This window comes from Apodemus sylvaticus, chromosome 3 (genome assembly GCF_947179515.1).
Source record: "Apodemus sylvaticus chromosome 3, mApoSyl1.1, whole genome shotgun sequence".
Lineage (NCBI taxonomy): Eukaryota > Metazoa > Chordata > Mammalia > Rodentia > Muridae > Apodemus > Apodemus sylvaticus.
The window spans coordinates 34,657,743-34,671,468 of NC_067474.1; the positions used below are offsets into that span (position 1 = coordinate 34,657,743).

The following is a 13,726-nucleotide window of genomic DNA, read 5'->3' on the forward strand; positions in this document are numbered from 1 at the left end:
TAACAACCTCCTGGGTGGGTTGACTCACGGATGGCCCACCAAGCCGCCCAGATCTTGGGGTCAGTCCTGTGCCTTTTGGGGCCTAGAACCCCTCTTTGTTAGCCTCAGGCTATGCCCGTTATGGCTCTGCCCTCCAGACCTCTCTTTTGTCCTGCAGGCAAAATGGCGGTGCGTGCACAGGCCCGGGCAAAAAAACTCCTGGCTGGGTTGGCGCCCCGATGGCCCCCCGAACAGCCAAGGGCCTGGGTGCAGGCCAACGCCCGTCAGGCTTAGACCCCCACGGTGTTGGCCTCGGATTATGTTTGTGTACCTCAGACTGTCCGATGTCACTAGATTTCGAAATCAAGATGGAGAGGCCGAGTTCTGAAGTGGCTTCCATGCAGCGAAAGGTGCCGCAAAACCGCAGCTGTTTGCAGCCCGGCTGGTCAGTGAAGGTCAGTGGTCGTGGGCGCAGGGCCTAACTGGACCCTGTGTCACCTTGGTTCCACTGCTGATGGCCCTTCAGCTGGACCAGCCACTGCTGTACTGCCACCGCCGCTGCCGCCACCAGCGGCTTTTATCTCTTGAGCCTTATTCTCCTGCAATTCTTTACGTGATTTTTGGGTTTCCATTTTACGGGTTTCTAGCTTATTCATGTTCCCCTGTATTTCTTTAAGAGATTCATTTATGTCCTTTTTGTGTTCTTCTAGCAGTATCATGACCAGTAATTTTTAAATCCAAATCTTGTTTTTCTGGTGTGTTGGCATAACCAGGACTTGCTGATGTTGGAGAGTTTGGTTCAGACGCTGCCATATTGCTTAGTTTCCTGTTAATAGCGTTCCTGCGTTTGCCCTTTGCCATCTAGTTCTCTGGTGTTTGAGCCTCCTGTGATATTTCTGCAACACTGGATGGCTGGGTGTCCCCTGTCACAGATTGCTGATGTGCTGTCCTCCTCTTGGGTGCCCTTGCATCCCTAGTGTGCCTTACCCCAGATTGTGTCTTTGAACCAGATGGTGCCTGTTTGTTACTTTAGGGAGTGCTGATGGTGTATGCTGCAGGACCTTTTCCAAGTGATGATCACTCTGCTTGGCAGCTGATCTCCCAACCGGGTTGGTGCACAGAAGGCTAGCCTAGCTGCTCAGGCCCCGAGTGTAGGCAAAAGCCTGGCAGGTCAAAGTCAGAGGAAAGTTCCCCTTGGGCTATGAGTGTTAACTGGTTCTGTCAGGTGGCCAGGAGGGAGGCATGTGCAAGCTCCCTGAAAGTGCCAGGTGAGACTGCAGGGCTAACAACCTCTTGGCTGGGTTGGCACACAGATGGCCCACCGAGCAGCCCTGGTCTTGGAAGCAAATCCAGGGCCTGTCCAGCTTAGACCCCTGCTGTGTTAGCTTCGAGCTATGACTGTTAGCCGGCTTTGCCTGCTCGAACTCTCTGGTGTCTAGTAGTCAAAATGGCAGTGTGTGTGCCGGGCCGGGCAAACAACCTCCTGGCCGGGTTTGCACACTGATGGCCCCCGAATAGCCCAGGGCCTGGGTGCAGGCCAATGCCCGTCGGGCTTAGGCCCCTGCGATGTTGGCCTCAGGTTATGTTTGAGTACCTCAGGCTGTCTAATGTCTCTGGCGTCCAAGAACCGAGATGGAGGTGAGTCTCTCGTAACTGACTGGTGGGAGGCAGATTTCTGACTTGGCTTCTGTGCAGTGAAAGGTGAAGTAAATCCAATGCCACTTGCAGCCTGCCTGGCCAGCGATGGTCAGTGGTAGTGGGCACAGGGTCTGCCTGGACCCTGAAACCTTGGTTCCACTGCTGATGGCCCTTCCTCTGGACCAGCCGCTGCTGCTGTTGCCTCCCATCATTATTGTTGGGGGGATCAGTGTGTGTTCTGAGTTTAGAAATGTTTCTTACATGAATGTAGGTGCCCTTGCATTTGGGGCATAGATGTTCAGAACTGAGACTTTCTCTTGGTGGATTGTTCCCTTGATGAGGACAAAGTGTCCTTCCCCATCTTGCTTGATAACTTTTGGCTGCAAGTCTTTTCTATTGGCTATTAGGATGGAAACTCCCACTTATTTCTTGAGACCATTTGCTTTGGAAACTTTTTTTTCAGCCTTTTACTCTGAGGTAGTATAGATCTTTGTTATTGAGGTGTGTTTCTTGTATACCCCAAAATGCTATATCCTTGTGTATCCAGTCGGTTAACTTATGTCTTTTTATTGGAAAATTGAGTCTGTTGATATTGATGGATATTAAAAACAAATGACTTCAATAGGTACTGTTTCACCCCAAGCTTTAGATCTCTGGGGGTACAAACCGCCAGGGGTCTGCCTGCGCTCTGGAGACCAGCAGAGGGAGAGAATCCCCGCAGCCGTATTCGCTGCTGGCCTGGGCAGAACTTCACTAGGTACTGTATCACCCCAAGCTTTAGATCTCTGGGGGTGCAAATCACCAGGGGTCTGCCTGCACCCAAGCACAGAGCACATAGGCGATTTGTCTGCCAGACCTCCGGGTGTGGGGCCTGTGTCCTGCCTGAAGACCAGCAGAGGGAGTGAATCCCCGCAACCATATTCGCTGTCTGCCAGAGCAGAAGAGCATCACTAGGTACTGTATCACCCCGAGCTTTAGATCTCTGGGGGTGCAAACTGCCAAAGGTCTGCCTGCGCACAGGACCTGAGCACACAGGTGGTTCATCTCCCAGCTGGTAGGTCATGGAGCCTGTATCCTTTGCAGAGAACAAAATACAGGAGAAGTTTAATCAACAGGCAGAAGTCATGAAAGAGGAAACACAAAAATCTCTCAAAGAATTAGAGGAAAACACAAACAAGCAAATGACAGAACTGAGCAAAAACTTCCAGGATCTGAAAACAGAAGTAGAAACAACTAAGAAAGCACAAAGGGAGACAACTTTGGAGATAGAAAACCTTGGGAACCAAATAACCCCACTAAAAAGTGAGGTACCGAGATAAACAAAGATTTTTCACATGAAGAACTTCGGAGGGCTGAGAAACACCTTAAGAAATGTTCAACATCATTAATCATTAGGGAAATGCAAATCAAAACAACCCTGAGATTTCACCTCACACCAGTCAGAATGGCTAAGGTCAAAAACTCAGGAGACAGCAGGTGCTGGGGAGGATGTGGAGAAAGAGGAACACTCCTCCACTGCTGCTGGGATTGTAAGATGGTGCAACCACTTTGGAAATCAGTCTGGAGGTTCCTCAGAAAACTGGGCTTGGCACTTCCAGAGGACCCTGCTATACCACTCTTGGGCATATACCCAGAGGATTCCCTAGCATATAACAAGGACACATGCTCCACTATGCTCATAGCAGCCCTATTTGTAGTATCCAGAACCTGGCAACAATCCAGGTGTCCCTCTACTGAGGAATGGATACAAAAAATGTGGTATATTTACACAATGGAGTACTATTCAGCCGTTAGAAACAATGAATTCATGAAATTCATAGACAAATGGCTGGAGCTGGAGAACATCATACTAAAGTGAGGTAACCCAGTCTCAAAAGATCAATCATGGTATGCACTCACTGATAAGTGGATATTAACCTAGAGACTTGGAGTACCCAAGAGATAATTCCCATATTAAATGATGTCTAAAAAGAACAGAGGAGTGGCCCCTGGTTCTGGAAAGACTCAATGCAACAGTATAGGGGAATACCAGAATAGGGAAGTGGGAAGGAGTAGATGGAGGAACAGGGGGAAGGAAGATGGCTTATGGGTCTTGAGGGGAGTGGGGACCCAGAAAAGGGGAAATCATTTGATATGTAAATAAAGAATACATCGAAAAAAACAGATGACTGTTAGCTCCTCTTATGTTTGTTGTAGATGACACTCTGTATGATTATCTCCTTTTGGTTTTGTTGTGAGATGATTAATATCTTGCTTTTTCTTTGGTATAGGTATCCTCCCTGTGTTGGAGTTTTCCTTCTAGAATCTTATTGTTCGAATTTGGTTTTGTCCTAGATTATTTTGGTTTCTCCATCTATGTTGATTGAGAGTTTTGCTGGGTATAGTAGCCTGGGCTGTCTTTTGTGTTCTATTAGAGTCTGCATGACCTCTGTCCATACTCTTCTGCCTTTTATGGCCTCTGTTGGGAAGTCTGGTATAATTCTGATAGGTCTGCCTTTATATGTTTCTTGGTCTTTTTTCTTTAGCGCTTTTAATACTCTTTCTTTGTTCTGTGAATTTAGAGATTTTATTATTATGTGAGAAGATGATTTTCTTTTCTGGTCCAATCTATTTAGTGTTCTATAGGCTTCTTGTACATTTATGGATTGGGAAATTTTCTTCCATGATTTTGTTGAAGAAGTTTTCAGATCCTTAGAACTGGTAATCTTCCCTCTTCTCTTTTCCTATTACTCATGGATTTGGTCTTTTTATTCTGTTCTGAATTTCCTGGATGTTTTGGGTTAGGAGGGTTTTTTGTTGTTGTTGTTGTTGTTGTTGTTGTTTTTTATGCTCTGCGTTTTCTTTGACAGTTGTTTCAACATCTTCTAAAGTATATTCTATGCCTGAGAGTCTCTCTTTCATCCCTTGTATTCTGTCTTTCATGCTCACATCTGTAGTTCCTGACCTCTTTCCTAGGTTTTCCATTTTCAGAGTTGCCTCCATTTGTGATTTCTTTATTGTTTCTACATACATTTTTAGGTCTTTGACAACTTTGTTCAATTTCTTCATCTGTTTGATTGAGTTCTCCTGCATTTCTTTAAGGGATTTATTTGTTTCCTCTTTAAGGGTTTCAACCTGTTTACCTTGTTTTCCTGTATTTCTTTCAGTGAGTTTCTTATATCCTCCTTAAAGGATAATAACTATTATCTTTGTGGGATAGAATTTTAGGTCTGAATCTTGCTTCTTTAGGTGTATTGGGGTATCCAGGGTGTGATGTGGTGATGCAAGAGTATGTTGGATTCTGTTACTTATGGTCTTGTTCTTGCATCCCAAAATCTGATTATCTCTGGTGTTAGCTAGCCTGTGCATGGAGCCTGTCTCCTCTGTCTCTGGGTTGCTGCAGGTCTCCTGTGAGGCCTGTGGCCCTGGCTGTAACAGACCCCCTGGGAGGCCTTCACAATCTGGGTTCATCAGATGGGCATGCACACCAGTTATCTGTTGTCCTGGCTTCAGCAGATGTACTGGGAAGCCTTCAGACTATGGGGTCTGTTGTCTTGCATGCAACAGATCTCCTGGGAGGCCTTTAGACTGTGGGGCATTCAGAGGATCAGAGAACCTGATGATCTGCCCTGGCAGAAGGCACTATCTCACCCATTCCTAATTCCTACCTCTTGGAAGCCAAGAGCAAAGAATCCCTGGAGCAAGCTAGCTAGCTAGGTTGCATCAGTGAGTAACTGGTTCAACTGACAGACTTTGTCTCAGTGAATTAAGTGGAGAGTGATTAAGGAAGGGTCTCAGCATCCAACCTTGTGTCTCTACATACCCATGCACATGACTCACAAATATACAAGCAAAGAAATGAAATGAAAGAAGTCTCATATAAACAACCTATGTCCCAAGAAAGTAAGAAGTCAATTGCAAATACAGCAAATGGCAAGAATTATGAAAATCATGGAGGAAATAAGTGAACTAGAAACTGAAAACATAATAAACATATAATACATTAATAGTATATTATAGTTATATATTATTATATAAATATAAATATTTGAAAATATATAGTATATTATTTATAATATAATGCAATGAGGATATTTAATCAAATAGTTGCTTACTTAAAAAATAAACAAGATTGGCCAACCCCTAGCCACATTAGCTAAAGGAAAAAGAGAGAAGACCCAAATTAATATAATTACAGAGGGGAAATTGTTAAAACAAATTGTAATTCAATCCAGAAGGTTGTTGGACATATTTTGAAAACAATATTCCAATACATTTGAAAATTTAGATGAAGCAGATAAATTCTAAATGCAAAAGCCCTACTAAAAAGCAAAACTATCTCCATAGACTTTTTATAATTAGATAGAAACAGTAACTTGAATTCTACCTACAAAGAAAAGTTCATGACCAAATGGATTCTAATAAACTTTCATGGTAGACCTAAAAATCTAACACTTGTTGGACTGTTCCACCAAAAAAAAAAAAAAACAAAAAACAAAAAACAAAACAAAAAAAAAAAAACACACAAACACAACCAAACTCACTCTACAAAGTTTTTATAAAGTTACTGCACAAAATGGTTAAAGACAGAGAGGAGAGAGAGAAATTAATTTTTTAAAGCAGTCAAACTGCAGATAATCTTATTGAACAAAGAAAAAAACTCAAAAGTAATATTTCCAAACTGAATTCAAGAACATATTAGAAAACCAAGTTGGTTTTATTTCAGAGATGCAATGTTGGTTCAATAAATGCAAACCCATAAATATACTACATTAATAAGATTAAAGGAAGAACTCACACAAACATCTCAGATACAGAATAGGTATTTGTTAGAGTTCAACACACCTTCAAAATAAATTCCTGAAGAAACTAGGAATAGATGGAAGATTTCTTAACATATTAAAGGCTATATATGGCAAACTTAAGACCATCATTAGACTAAAACTGAAACCATTAATTCTAAAATCTGAGATGAGACTGAGTCACACATTTTCTATTCTTAATCTAGATAGTACTCCAGGTTTTAGCAAGACCAATAAGTGAAATGTATGAAAGGGAGCAAAAGATATAAGAATGAAAATAAGCAGTACAGAATCATGTTCTCTGCAAAGAGGAACAACACGATTCTGTACTTAAAAGTTCACAAAGACTCCACTAGAAAATTTATGACTGTGATAAAGGCTTTCCATAAATTTCAGGATACAAAATCAGTGTATAAAATCAGAATCTTTTATGCACATCAATAACAAACCTGCAGACACAAAATTTTGAAATGGATTGTATAAATCCTAAAACCATCTAGTAATAAACCTAACCAAGCAGATTAAAGACCTATCTTTAAGGAAATTTTAAGATACTAAAAAGTTAAATTGAAGAAGACGTTGGATGATGAAAAGCTCTTCCATGCTCCTGGATTGGAAGAATAAGAATAGGAAAGATGGCTATAATTCTAAAAGTAATATACAGATTAGATAAAATCCCATGAAAATTTTAAAGACATATTTCTTAAAACTAGAAAAAAAATCCTAAAACTCTTTTGGGAATACAAAAAAACCCAAGGTAGCCAGAACAATTTTTTTTTTTTATTTTTTTTTTTGCCAGAACAATTCTAAGTAGAAAGAACACAACTATTAGGTATCACTTTTCCTGACCTCACACTAAGCTATGAAGCCATAAAGACAGAATCTGCAAGGAACTGGCACTGAAACAAACATCAGAACACAGAATATATTAAAGTGGAGGTACAGATACTTGTGAAATAATAGGAAAGAAGAATCACAGGAAGATGAGAGGAATTGAAATGGAGACTCAATCTAAATGAAGTATGTTTGGATAATGTCACAAAAAGAGTGTTACTTGGTAAACTAATTGTTGGTTTCTGCACTCGCTCGAACGTCTTGTCTGCTGCTCGCCGTGCCCACACGTGCGCACCACCGGCACTGCGCTGCGGATGCGGAGGAACCGTGAGCCGCTATGAGACACCCTAGACCAGATAGTTCCACGTGGGGCTTTATTTAAGATAGGGAAGGGGTAGCAGGTGGGAAGGAAGGGGAGAAGAGAAAGAGAGAGAGAGGAAAGGAGTGCTGCCCGGTTATATACCGGGGGTGACGTAATTACAGGTAAAGGTGGGCTATGGAATTCTGGGTAAACGGCAGCTGTTGCCTTGGCAACAAACCTATACATTGCTTGTATGGCATCACAAGCTTTGCAGGCCTCGGGTACCTACACTAATAATCATTTTTTTAAAAAAGATAAATTTCTACCAATTAGGAAGCTCCCCTGTGTGGTAACTCCATCATAAGTCCAAATGGATACCCCTATGAGTCAGGGAATTTGAGAGCTTCTTAAAACAAGCTATTCATTCATAAGCCAGAATCACAAATGTGAGGTAAAAACAAATTTGTGACCTTTTATTTAAGTGCTTTACATTAACAAGGTATGCCACATACAAGAAAAGAATTTAAATCACTGGTGCCTGGCATGGCTGTCCTTTGAGACTCTACCAGCACCTAACTGAGGCAGATGCAGATACTTTCTAACCAACCTTTGTACTGAGCCTAGGGAAGAGATAGGAGAAGGACTGAAGGAGCTGAAACCCTATAGGAAGAACAGCAGTATCAACTAAGTCTAACCCAGCCCCCTCAGAACTACCAGGGTCTAAGCCTCCAATCAAAGAGCGTACATGGCCTGGTCCATGGTCCCTGCTACATATTTAACAAATGTCTGCCCTGTCCAGCCTCAGTGGGAGGGGATGTGCTTGGTCCTGTGGAGGCTTGATTCCCCAGAGAAAGGGGTATACTAAAGGGGTGAGGTGGGAGTGGGTGGGTGAGTGTGGAAGCACGCTCTTAGAAGTGAAAAGGAGAGATGGGGTGAGGGGCTATTGACGAGGGGACCAGGAAGGGGAACAAGATTTGAAATGTAAATAAATAAAAATAATTAATATAAAAAGGTGCAACCCCCCAAAAATAAATCGAACATGGCCTTCCCTTATGTTTGGACAGCAATACAAACAGGTTTCTGTTGGACTGATGTGCTCTTATAACATGTGCAAAGATCCTGACATGGATGCTGCCTGGCACATCCAGGCACCAGCCTTCTAGTTAGGCATCAGGAATGGGACTCACCACCCTAGAAGGTCCACTTGGTTATAAACATTTCATTTCAATATGCATATTCATCCTATATAAGACAAAAGATAGTGAATTGCTATTCACCATGATTCTAACATGCTATACACAGTCTTTCATTCATGTTTCTTGTCAGTCCCCTGTCCTGTTCTAGTCACAAGTCTGTTACTTTTCACTTGACTCCTTGGAACTGTACTTGCTGACATTATTGATTTAAAGACAAGGATGAAGACATGTTGGAAACCAAGTTCCAGTTCAACCTAAGAACTAGCACATGAGAAAGTAGTATTGAAGTTTTGTTTTATGTAGAAGTTTTCCATGTGTTTGAAAGTGTGTATGGGTTGTTTACGTGTGTGTATGGGTTGTTTATGTGTGTGTATGTGTGTGTGTGTGTATGTATGTGTATGTGTGTTCTCAAGACAGGGCTATCATCTCAGCCCTCATGCCGCCATGGCAAGCATTTCATCTCCTGAGCCATATCCCTAGACACTGATGTTTTATTCTACGTAATATACTTCTACCATTTATTTGCTATTTTAATCATTTTGTTGATTACATTGTTGATTTTATGTAAAAAGCAATGTATAATCATAAACACAGTATGATCAAATTATTAAAGAGATATTGTCTCTTTGTACATCAACATGAACATGGCAGCTGATTGAAAGGTCAAAGAACAATATACAGAAAGGAGGAAGTGTGGAAAGAAAAGTGAGACATAGGAAGTAGGACCATTTATAAGGTCAATAAGAGTAAGTCTTTGGCACGGTGTCCTGTATAGCCTCCAGGGACTTGAACCTGACTGAGGACAAGGAAATGAAGAAAAGACAGACACATAGAAAAGCTAAATTTGGGTGATCTGGGCTCACTGCTAGAGAAATCTCAACACCCAGATTGGTCAGCCCGTTTTTGTTGTTGTTGTTTTTATTTTGGTTTGGTTTGCTTTGCTTGTTAGTTTGTTTCTATTTACATAATTGAGCAAAGTGGCAGAGGTTATTTCACCCTAAAAAACAATGAGGCAGTGTTGATGGTATATAGCTGGACTGAAGACATTTAGCTAATCCCAGTAGGAACAGTCTCTTCAGGGGAGCAGTCTTCAGGCTTTAAATATCCAAAAAGACAGAGCTGTAATGGAAGTTTTCTGCACATATCAGTACTCATGCTCAGTCCCCTGAGAAAGGCTTTGCTGTGGCACAGACCTTCACCGCATGTTGAGAGAGAGCTGTGCCTTTCTACATGGATCTGAGGCTCTGAGGTCCTTGACACAGCTGTGCCCTTGTCAACAGCATGCAGTCATTCAGGGTGTCGCTTACTCAATGCTTCCTCTACTTCCTACATTTCAGGGAGGGAAGAATCAAGGAACTTTAAGAGAAATGATGCTTCCAAGACTTGCTTAGAGCTTTCAAACTTTCAAGTCTGTTGTTTTCTAACAATTTCAGCTCCTGCCAATAACATTTCATTCGTATTTAGAGCATTTTTCTCAATCTGAACAATATGTTTTTCTGAATTCTGAATGAACTGATTACTGTTTTCAGACACTTGTCACTTTGTAACAAACAATACAAAGGCCACCTCCCCCAGAACCATCACACTAAAATGACCTATTATAGTGAATTGTCAGAATTAAAGTACTGAAAGTTCTTCCTCATTCTGATAAAAAATGCCACTTCTAGAGTGATGTCTCTTTAAGGAAGCAGAGATGTTTTCTCTTTGTTTATAGAAACAAATCTCTGCACTTTCGCAGATCATGTAGTGAGAAACACTAATTAAAACACTCGTTGACCTGGTCATAATGGTACAAGCTCATAATCACAGTCCTTGAGAAGATGAGGAGGAGGAGAATTTTAACTTCAAAGTTAAACTAGACTACATAATGAGATCTGGGGTAGGATAGACACTTAAAATACCAACAGCAAAATAAGACATTGATAATGAGTTTTCTGTATTAAAAAATCCCACGCCTACTAATTTATTTATTTTTTCTGTTTTAAAATATTTAATTTACAAAGACAATACATGCTCAAGGTATACAAAGTGACTTCATATTATATGCATGAATTGTGTAATGATTACAGTCAAATTAATCCACACCATCTCTATCTAGGCCATTTCTTACATCCCCAGAAGTCATTTTCCTTACATCTAAAGTATGAAGTTCTGATGCACATTTCCTTCTTTCTCTACTTCAAGCCTGTAGCAAGTGGTAATGAAACATGATCACATAGATCTTTATAAAGAACCTGAAGCTAATTAGCCCAGTTACTGTTAGATTTAGATTATACAGCTCCATGAGACTGAATGTATGAGACTGCTCGGTGACCAAGAATGCAAATTCCCTTAGAACCAAAAGACTTGCCATTTGATATATAATAGTTTATCCACGGATTTTACTTTATCAAAACATCAATAAATTCTTGATTTACTTAATTTTATTATATAATCACAAAAATCATATCATTTTCTGTCAGGGAAAATAAATAATGTTCAAGAGAAGTGAAATTTGAAAGCTGTATTTATTTTGTCAAATTCATTTCCCTAAATAATTTTATACTCTACCCAATAATAAAGTTATGCAAAGCAGATAGTATCCTATAAATAGTTGCAGCAATTTTAAGTCTCATTGGAATATGATAGACATAAAATTTAATTTATATCTACCCTTCATTTTTTATCCATGTACATTTTTAGAAGTTTAGTTGGCGAATTGTTTATCTTTAATTTCCTATTTCTCATTTTCTCCAATCTTGGATGAACATTAGCTGTACTGTACAATGTTCTAGACCTTAAAATTTACATAGATGAACTAAAAGAATTAAAAGCAGACTAAGTACTACACTCTCAGGCAAGAATGTAAATAAACTAGAATCAAAAACTGGAAAATCAACTAATTTGGGAAGATTGAACACACTTCTACATAACATGGCTTAAAAGTGAGCCTGAAAAAACATTCTGCCATCATGAGGCTGGGGAGATGTTTCCTAAGTGAAACTCAGATATCAAGATCTATGTAAAATCCAGATCAAGTAGTACAAGATTCAGAATGTCCATAAGAGAATATGGGAGGCAGAGACAGAATTTCAAGAGAAACTTGTAGGTCAACTGTTCAACACAAGCCTGGCTCATGTGTTGAAGAAGAGATCTCTTCTCAAAAGAGCAAGACCCCAAGGTTGTCCTCTAAATATCACAGATGGTGAATTTTGTCAAATGTTTTTGCAGCATCTAATGTCAAGTTAAAGGATCCCCTCTCCTGTGTGCTGCAACAGACAAGAGATTGGGTCAGCTCTTCCCTGCTTACACTCTCAAGGCTGGTCTACCCGCAACCCTCTCAAAGATATCCTGCTATAATTGGCTGCCTAAGCAAGGTGCATGGTTCTCTATCCCAAGTGTGGCAACCAGTGAGGGACAGGGGCAGTTTTCCCACTCACATAACCTGGGGGCAGCTTTCCTGCCTGCTTTAAGAAGCAAGGGACAAGAGGGGCTCAGGCATCTCTCCCTTGAGAAGATCCAAAACTAAACAGGCACCTTGCCATCACACAAGCGACAGACAAGTGGAGGGGCCAGGACTCCCATGCTCACCTTCTGACCTTCCCACCTTCTCATGTTCACCTACTCATCCATGCCCTTGCCACCAGGGCCAGCTCCATGTGCTGCCCAATTGAGGAACAGGGATATCTCTCCAGAGTGTTCCAGACAGTGAAGGTTACAACCATCTCTCCTACTGCCATGATCTTAGGGTCAGGTCTCCCACCTGCCACAGGTGGCAAGGGGCCAAAGGAGAGGCGGGATCTCTCTCTCATCCATGTCCTGCACAGTAGCAGAGCCAGCTCTCTCATGCTCATACCCTTGGTGCTAGCTCACCTGCAAATCTGAAATGTGCAGAATCACTCTACTGAGCAGCTGGCTATGGCTGGGGTCAGCTCTCCTCCTCATGTCCCCCAGGGCCAGATCTCCCATGAATCCTAGGTGAAGGATGTGGAGAGTTTCATGCAGCTATCAGACATTAACATGTCCCTGGGCTGCACCCCAGACAAGGAATGTCTGCTTGACCTTTGATGGTAACAGACTCCTGACACTACAGGGCTACAGACTCAGATATGGCCCCCAGGGACAGCACAGGCTAGGACTCCACCATTTTCCCTGGTGGCTTCACCACCTCATGACTACTCACACCAAGCTATTCACATCTTAGGCTCCCTATGAGTCCCCAGTTCTGCCTCTCTTCCGTGTGCCCCCATTCTTCTGTTTCTCCTTCCTTTCCATTTCTCCACCACTCCTCTTAGTGGCACCCAGGGTCTCTGAGTATCTGGGATCATATCAGGAGTGTTCTCAGGAGATCTATTGCACTGGGCAGGGGTCATCATGGGTATGGTCTGAACTCAACCCCAAGGTCTGTACAGTGCTGGGATGGTGGCTATTTCAGGCTAGCTCCCTGTCTGAGCCCTGTGGTGCTAACTGGTGACTGACTATCTCAGGCTTGCTTTTCTCAGGCAATGTTGGGCTACTAATCATTCAGCTGTTCACACGTCAAAATATTGAGTGTACAGACACAGCCTGTCTCCTCTCTGGTACTTATTGAGGCACATATAACACAGGAGCCATACCTGCAATTCATCTAGAGGCAGTTATGGAATCTTTGCACTCAAGGATGAAGACATTCTCCACACTGTATCTCAAAAGAGAAACACATTCTATGAGGCTATAACATAATCCAAAGAATTTATTAGAGAAAAAAATGACTGACTGATGTAATTTTCAAGTAAGATAGGAAATTGTAAAAAAAAAAAAAAAAAAAAAAAAAAAACACAAGTTATTTCAGCCATATTCACAAAGAAATATATACTACGATCCAGTAAGATTTTTTCCAGGTATGCATGGGTTAGTTCGGTATTTACAAAGACAGCTAATCTGTATTGAACTGTGTGAGGAGAATACTGAGGGCATGTGGAAAATTCCAAGAAAACAAGACAAGAGTCTTCTGTAAAAGTAATTTTTAGTCTCTAGAT

At 41.5% G+C, this 13,726-nt stretch overlaps 1 non-coding gene across 1 annotated transcript; it reads right to left on the reverse strand.

The window, feature by feature from the left end:
• Nucleotides 1-13,212: 13,212 nt before the first annotated feature.
• LOC127681959 (small nucleolar RNA SNORA17) lies at nt 13,213-13,346 on the reverse strand. The gene has a single exon (XR_007977294.1). It is a non-coding gene; the product is annotated as a small nucleolar RNA SNORA17 (small nucleolar RNA).
• Nucleotides 13,347-13,726: the final 380 nt, after the last annotated feature.